The sequence below is a fragment of the Aptenodytes forsteri genome, unplaced genomic scaffold (assembly GCF_000699145.1).
Source record: "Aptenodytes forsteri isolate BGI_AS27 unplaced genomic scaffold, ASM69914v1 Scaffold69, whole genome shotgun sequence".
Lineage (NCBI taxonomy): Eukaryota > Metazoa > Chordata > Aves > Sphenisciformes > Spheniscidae > Aptenodytes > Aptenodytes forsteri.
Genome location: NW_008795885.1, coordinates 2375676 through 2384408, shown reverse-complemented (window position 1 = coordinate 2384408; position 8733 = coordinate 2375676). Strand labels below are relative to the sequence as shown.

Sequence of the window (8733 nt, the reverse complement as noted above, 5' to 3'; positions counted from 1 at the left end):
AGTTTCACATTCCCCACCAGCCCCTCATTGCTGGTGAGAACAAGGTCCAGCACAGCACCTCTCCTTGTTGGGTCCTCTACCACTTGGAGAAGGAAGTTACCATTGACACATGCCAGGAACCTCCAGGATTGCTTATGCCCTGCTGTGTTGTCCTTCCAACAGATGTCGGGGTGGTTGAAGTCCCCCATGAGGACCAGGGCTTGTGAGCGTGAGGCTGCTTCTATCTGTCTATAGAGGGCCTCATCCGCTCGGTCTTCCTGGTCGGGTGGCCTGTAGCAGACCCCCACCGTAATGTCACCTGTCCCTGCCTTCCCTTTAATCTTGGCCCATAAGCTCTCGGTCGGCTCCTCATCCATCCCCAGGCGGAGCTCCATGCAGTCCAGGTAGTGGTTGACATAGAGGGCAATACCCCCTCCTCGTCTCCCCTGCCTGTCCTTCCTAAAGAGCCTGTATCCCTCCATCCCAACACTCCAGTCATAGGAGCCATCCCACCATGTCTCCGTGATGCCAATAATGTCATAGCCCTGCCGGCGTGCGCACGTTCCTAACTCCTCTGATGTAGTATGGTTGTTGAATTTAGCCAGTGTAACAGCTGAGCCCACTGCATTGCCATGGTGTTCACATTCTTACAGAAACTTGCTTTGATAATTCTAGGGACTAAATGACAAAGGATGTCAAGGAAGTACTTCCATTTATTACCTAGCTAGCTAGCTAGCTGTCTGTCTGTCTGTCTGTCTGTCTATTGCGTTACCTAGTTTTTCTGATCTTAGCATCTTTGCCTTAGAAAATTCTTGACTTTTCTGTAAATATCAGAGAGAAGATTGATATTGCAGAAGTGAGGCTCTTAAGTAGGGAACTACCCAGAAAAATGAGTGGACATTTTTTCATTTGGTTTGGTTCTTGACTGCATTCATGTGGGGTTTTTTTTTGTTTTCCTATAATTATATACGTTATGTGTGAAGCTGGAATCTTCTTGTAAAAGTAGGAGATAATTCTAGGAGATAATGTAGTGTCACAGAGATTTTACTTTTCTATTTTTTAATCTCTTGACAGTACTTGAGGAAGACCTGAATTTTCTCTCCATCTTCCTGCCTCTACACTTTCATTAATGAAAGATACACCTTAACTCCTAAACAGAACATGGTGATAAGTATAGCTGATTATACTGTTCGCTGAGGCAAAACTTCTGCAAGTGCTCCCAGGAGGTATGTAAATGTATGTGCAATTACATGCCTAATTTTAATTGTGAAACAACTTAATTGCATGGCCAGTGCTTGTCCAGGACTACCTCATTATCTTTATGTTTTTCAAGTGAATGTGATTCCAAACTTTTATCATAACACTCTCAGCTAGCCTCCTGATGCTTTCCTAATACCTCTGCCTAGTAATGGTGATGACAGAGCTTATAACAGAAAGATTATATTCCTGGAATTCGCAAGGACTGTAATCCCTGCATGCAAGAGGACAACTTGTTGCTAATATCTTTGTTACATCCTCCACTTTATAATACCAATCAGTGCCTTGTAAGAGCTTAGATATATTTGAAAGCATTATGTGAGCAGAAGGCTTTAGCTACAGGAACTTAAACCATTTTTAGGTAGAATATGACCTTGTATTTTCTAAATTGTTCACACATATAAGTAAATACTTGTTATGAACTAATGTCTCCGGTGATTGTGGTCACAAGTGAGTAAGTTTTGTATCAATATTGTCAGTCCTTCTGAATTCTTAAATGATAGCTTTCTATAATGCATTTTAAACTAACATATCTTTTAGGTGTTTTGTGGTTTCTTTAGCTTTATGAAGGAGCTGGCCACTACAGATACTGTGCAGATTAAATTCAGAAAAAATTACCTAAATGCACACATTTATTCTTGGCTTTGGCTTCTAAGAGGGATTTTGATTTAGACTTTTCTTGAGGTAAAGAGCTATTGTTCTGGCCTTGTGTATTACAGCTAATTAGAAAAAGTGTGACAGGTATTTTTCTTTATGGTCAGAAACACACAAACTGAAAAGAGAGAAAGTTTTACTTCAAAACTGTTTCAGTGATAAATATTCCTCCAGGGCTGTTACCTTCCTGTTTCCTTCCATTTGTTTCTTCATTCCTCCGCTTTCTCCTCATTCTGGTCAGACTCTTGCAACCATGTTCCAGTCAACTCTGAAGTACTTTCTTCCCTCAGGTCTGTTCTCTTTCAGCATCTTGATTTTTTTCCTTGTAGTCTTTTAAAGCTTTTACCTTCCTATTTGTGCAGCTTTCTCCAGTGTACAGGAGAAAATAAATATAGATGCCACCTCTGTGGCATTCTTAAAATCCCCTGGAAAGACGGTGCCCATGGGCTGAGTGCCAAACAACCCAGAAGAAAAATAAGTTGGTCCTTTAACACTGAGGCACTGAGAAAACATTTAGAAAACAACTTGTCATTTTCTTTTTTTTTCCCTGATTTTCTCTCTTCCTGTATTTCCCAGGTAGGGGTCTGTCCTTGTTAAAGGACTGGTTGCCCCTTTTCCCTTAGTTTTTCTTGGAGACATGCTTTTGAGTAAAAAACTTACTGATTTTTGCTGCCTTTGGGGTGAAATTCCAGGATGCTCCCACTTGCAGACCTGGTATCTTGGTTACAGCCATCCACTTCACCAACTGTGATGTTTTGGGCCCACTATGATTTAAAATATGTCAGTTTCCTCTCCGTGTGTCTAGACCTCAGAGCGTTTCTCCATGGCCAGGTCTAGATAAGCTTCTGCCTCAGCTCCTGATGCAGTCTTGGGTACACACTGACATATCAGCCACTCCTTGCACCTCAGTTTGCCAGAAATTTTATCTGTTTGCAGTGGAGGAAGGGGAACACTGTGATCACTGTGTGAATACAACAGCACTGAAGAGCTTCTTCAAAACATGTATATCCCTAGAGCACATGCTTTTTTAGCCTCTGTTTCACCTTCTCAGAGGAAAAGCTTATTGCTGCTTTAGGAAGGTCCCAGTTTTGGGCTTTGTGGTTCTGTTTCTGCTCTGCTATTGCTATGCCTTCAGGTTTTATATCTATTCTAGGTTCAGGTTTAGGAAGTTGACTAGTTTGACAAAGAAAAGTCTTCAAAGGTGCTGATGTGGACTTTGTCAGTTAAGTACTGGTGAGTGAAGGTTGCTGTCCTGGGAATGCTGGGGAGTCAGAGTCCATGGAAAAACAGCAGAATGAAAAGCATTACCACAATAACCATAGAAATAGTACAGGTACATACAGATACATAACTCATTCAAAAGGTAAGAAGTAAAGCAACAAACCTTCTTGGAGCTATGGAGATACAGATTCAACTACTTCATTTATAAACCGTTTAGAATATTAAAGGTTTCTTCTTGCTTTTTAAAGCTTTGTTACTGAAATTTCTTTCTCCTGTAGGCTTTAATTTAAGCCACTTACTTGTAGAAAGAACATGAATAGGAAAACTTAAGCTTGATTTATTGCATTTTTAAAATTTAACTTACATGTTTCTTAGTAAGAATTTACTTCTTAATGAAAGTCCCAAAGGTTTCAAGACAGATTAATTTAAATTTTGATAGTACACTTCCTTTTCCCATAGTGATTAACGGAGTATATAGCCCCCATTTGCCCTTCCCTGTCCTTCCTGATGCATAAGAAAGTGAAAATTCATCAGCTTCAGGCTGGACCCAACACAGTAGTTGTGAAGAGTGCTGCATGTATAAATAAGAGGTAAAAGGTGGTTATCCTGGATTTGGAATGCAGAGATTGGATGCTATGTTGTCAGGAATACTTGTTAATGACTATCAAACTACTTCTAATTTGTGCCACTCTTTTAATCTTAATTTTGTTGCAAACATTGGCTCATCAGATATGTCCTTCTATTTTCTATTTTCTTCATTGTAAACTTGATGGAAAGCAATGGCGAAGGCATGGAAGGATCTTGAGATTTCATACTTCCATTGCATGGACCAAAGCCCTGCTCCATGAAATACTTCAGCCTCTACTCTAACTATGCAAATGATGTGGATGACTTGCATGCTTGAGTAAATGACTAGATCAAACACATGCTTAGGTTTGCACTTTGGATAATTAAATGCTTAATTAATTGTTTAGCTGCAATAACCTCCTCCACTCCCCACCCTGTTTTTCTTCAGTCCTGTGTTTGCATTTGTCAGTTTTTCTTTGTTTTACACCTGGACTGAACACACTTTAAAGAAAAGTCTGTGCAAACATGGGACTAAAACCACAGAAGACTGTGGAGTTAACAAACTGGGGTTAAGGTGCCTCTAAGCACTGTAGTGATTTGTATAATGAAGGCTGACTTACTGTTTCATGAAGACATCCTAGAGTAAGACTCTCAAGCTCTGTCTTTATTAGTATTGTTCTTTACTTTTACTCTTTTCTTAATTTTCCATGTCTTCAATAGGTGAAGTTGTAATCCCATCTCTATGTCAAAGGGCAGTACCTGTTCTTCTGTGGAGAGATGAATGTGTCTTCAAAAATTGTGTGCGTGATTTCTTTTTCTGGAATTGTTCCTGAGAGGTGTGCAAGAACAGACTTAATGTTCCCTGAAAGTCATACTGATGCCGTTGTACAGAAACCAGAACATTTATCTCCCTCCACACATCCTCGGTCCCTTCATGGACAAGAGGAGTCTCCTGAGGTGAATCAGCAAAGGCTAACATTTATACCAGCAATTGTTCTGCAAGATTGTGTATGTGATTCAATATAGTAATAATTAGATGAAACAGGTCCCTTTTTGCTAGGGACCATGCAAAACAATAAAAAAATTAACAAAGTCACTTACCATCTAAATAATTTCTCTGGTTTTAACCTAGAGGATGACATTTTATAGCGCTGGTTGATTCCTCACTAAAGGTTCTGTTATTGAGGTCTCTATTTCTCATGCCACTTTCATCCTCAGGCTATAATTATTTGTTCTTCGAAAAGTTTCAGAAAATAATAATCGACTCAGTTTCCAGAGTTAGGTTGGCAGAAAAATATTCTGTAGTGCCCATAACAACCTTTTGTGTTTTAGCTGCATTTGGTTAAAATTTTCTACTCAAGGTTTGACCAGACATTTCAAATGAGTGACTGGAGGAGTATCGTGTGTCCAGTACTGTGATGTGAGAGAGAGTGCATCGTGCCTTTTCCCATTAGTATCTTTTATGATGAAGTTGTCCATTAATTTGTCCAGTCCCTCTTTGAAGCTGCTGATATTGTCTGCCTCCACAACTTACCAGGGCAGCATGCTTTGTGGAGAATTTCGTTTTGTCTTGACAGTGTGTGAAGCAGTATCTTCTGGCAGTCTCCAGCCTTTCTCTATGGTGAGCTTCAGTGTCGACTCACCTGCACCCTGATCTTTACCTTTATTGTCTTTATGTGGCCTGCAGCCCCAATTTGCTTCTTGTGTTTACCTATGAGGCTTCATGTCTGATCCATTGTGCAGAGTCCTCTCACTTTGATCATAACTGGTTTCCTCTCATCACTGAGTTGAGGGCTGTCACCATGCCTGTCACTTGGTCTTTCCATGACGTCTAGACTTCTAGCTTTGATGCTTTCTCATCTCCTCTCAGCTCTCTACACCCTGTCTTTTGTTCCTTGAATATTCTTGCAGATTCTGTCCATTTCTTGCTCATCTTTATCTTTTGGGGTCTCTGTCCCCATCCCAAAAGTTTCACTCTGCCAACTTGCAACTTTGTCTTATCTTGTGAGCTCTGTTTTGTCTCTGGGTGACTATACCTGTGCTCCTGCTCTGTTGTCAGTCCCACAGTGCGGTTAGTGCTGCATTAGGCATTTGTTCTGCCAGCTCCTGTTCTTCTACCTTCCTTGATAACTAGCTGTACTTCTCCTTTGCTGCTTTGCCACTATTGACTCACTCTTCAAATTGCTATCTCCTCCTGCACTTTTCACTCTGTACAGTGTGTCACTGAGATATCATACTGATGAAGCGCAACATAACTGCACTCTTCCCAGCTCATCTTTCCTTCATCTTTTTACAGTTGTTCTTTTTTTACTCCTCTTGAGATTCTGACACCTGAAGTGCATGTATTGAAGACTTTTTCTGCAGAATATGTTTTCTCATGCAGCCACACAGCTGAAATCTTTATCTAGGCCATCATCTCATTACCACTTGCTTGCAGCAATAGGCTTTTCTGTGGCCTTGAGAAATATTCTTTGTAGCAGTGCAGAATGCACAAAGATCAGTTTTGACCAACTTTTCTGTCTTCATCTGTGTGAGGTGTTTCTCTACAATGTCAGTCATACATGCATTATCTTCACTTCTGAAGCACTCATGTTCCCTTGCTTATCTTTTGTTTCTTACTTGGTATTGAGAAATTGAACCCTGCTTCTGAACAGGCCTTCTTAGAAGTTCTACTAATTTATGATATTTATTTCAAGACAAGAACTACACTTTCTCTCATGTGTTTACTTAAATTTGGGAGGAGCTCTCTGCAAGTGTCTGCAACCCTGTTTCATTCTCATCCTTCATAGACTCTTTCATCCAAGTGTTTGTAGACGTTGTGGTAACAGATGAGTTGCTGTTGTGTGGAAACCACACATCTGCTTGCTATTTGTTCTCGTTTCTTAGTATTTTCTTACCTAGTCTCTCAGTTGTCCTTTGCATTAGACTGTGTGTTTCTTGAGGCAGGAAGCATCCTGAGTATGTGTTCACATGGTGCTGTGAATTCCTCTTCTTTGTTGCTTGTGTTGAGGAACTTGAGTAATTTCAAGCATTTCAAATACTGGTGATAAGTGCCATAGCATCTCAACCAGGAATTTAGTAATTCTGTATTCAGGGTAGAGTTTGGATGCTCAATGGATTTAATATCAGTTTTCAGTCTCTGGAGTCATGAATGCCAGTTCACCCATGAGCACCAACTTTGCAAATGCACCCAAGGGAGACTTAAAAATAGCAATTGTTTCTTTTTCACAGTACTATTATATCATGACGTTCTTCATGTTATGTCTGTTATGACTGAAACCCTCATTAATGATTTGCTCTTTCTGGTACAAACAGGGGGATGGAAGATCAGACATAAGAACGCATAGTTCTATTGACAGAACTGTTTACATTAACTGAAAGTATGATTCTATATACTTAATAGGACAATCTCATTTTCAAAAATTGCCTATTCACAAATCTGGCTTCTCACTGACAGGCAGCAAATATGACAGCAGTAATTTTGTATGAAGGCACTTTTATTCCTATTTGAATGCAGAATTGTTGTCCGTAAGGGTGAATGCCATTCTCTGGACAGAAATTGTAGCTGTTTCTATCTGCTTCAATGAAAACAAAAGCTCCAAGGAGCCATTTTTGGAAGGCAGCTGGGTGGGCAGTAATTTTTTTCATTATTTCTTTTCTCTTTATTGTGTGCACTAGAAGGAATGAGAGTCACAGTGAGAAAAATATTCATTTTCTTTTCTCTATTATGTAATTTCTTCTGTCCATCCTTGTCTTTGGATAACTACATTGTGACAGTAGCCCAGAGCTCATTGTTGGCTCTCCAGCAAGATACTGCATACCTTTTCGGAAAAGCCATTTTGTTATCAGACCAAGCCTGACCTGAATTTACTGTGGTTCTTTCCATGCACAAAAAGTGCTATATATCTTTCCATTTTGAATGACTTTAGAGATGAGAAATCATGAAACAAATCAATGAAAACGACAGCCACCATTGATCTATTGTGTGCAATATAAGATCTTAAGCAATTTTCTCTATTTTCTTAAGAGAGAAGATAGGTTCCTATCATCTAATTGTAACCATGTAAAAGTTAGGGACCAAAACTCCTTCTGTGACCAGTGTATTCCCACAGTAGGATTCAGCTTGTGGAACAGGATGGTAGAATGTATTCCCATTTGAGGACGGCTACTTTACTGATTACAGAAGGAGCCCACTTAACCAGCTTAGATGAGATGCCCAGCTTTCAGGTGCCTATAATTAGATAAGACCATGAATCTCATCTGTAGCCTCTAACCAGCCACTCATTTGCTATAACACCTGATTAATGGGCAGAGTTGTCTAAACTGCATATACAAATCTGAAATGAAAAGAGAGACTATTTAAAGTAGACTTAACAGCTAATCCTCTAATATGCATCATCAGGCTAAAAGCTGCTTAGCTTGCAGTTTTTCTGAAAAGAGGGCATCATTGTTAACTGAATACTCCAAGTAGTTCTGCTGTTTGTATGAAGCATAGGTTGCTTCAGGATGAAGGAGCTGGCTGCTTCAATCTATTTTCTTTATTTGGTATGATAGCAAGACATGGTCTCAAAATGTTACATGGTAAACAGCAGAGTTTGCATACTGCTTAAAAAACAGAAGTAGGTGGGGAATTCAGACAAGCTAATTTTTGGAGTTCTTCAGAAAAACTAGTGTAAAGCCAGAGAAGTACAGAGGCCTTGTAGTTAGTAGAAATGAAATTTTAACAAGATTATTCATCTAGAAGTAGTTCTGGGCAGGAAATGCTTTCCAGTCTGCAAAAACATGTGAGACTGATACAGTGCTCCTGTTCTGCCTTGAACGAAGAAGGGGCAGGGGAGCAAAGGGCCCAATCTGGTATTTTTACTCAGCCTGGAATAACCAGTCATCCAGGAAGAGCCAGACTGAACTCATCATCTGCCTGAGGAGCCACCATACTTGTTGGAGGCCCCTGAGGAGATCCCCTTCACTCCCAGGTTGTGGCAGCTCTGGAATTCATAGAATCATAGAATCATTTCGGTTGGAAAAGACCTCTAAGATGAGTCCAACCAACCGTTA

The 8733-nt window shown here is 40.0% G+C and overlaps 1 long non-coding RNA gene across 4 annotated transcripts in view; it reads left to right on the top strand.

Moving 5' to 3' along the window:
* Positions 1 to 8733, top strand: part of LOC103903043 — a 36096-nt gene that overhangs the window by 20136 nt on the left and 7227 nt on the right. For all 4 annotated transcript variants that reach the window (XR_002086262.1, XR_657827.2, XR_002086261.1 and 1 more), the window contains one exon: positions 1054 to 1205. This is a non-coding gene — a long non-coding RNA (uncharacterized LOC103903043). The remainder of the gene's footprint in view (positions 1 to 1053; positions 1206 to 8733) is intronic.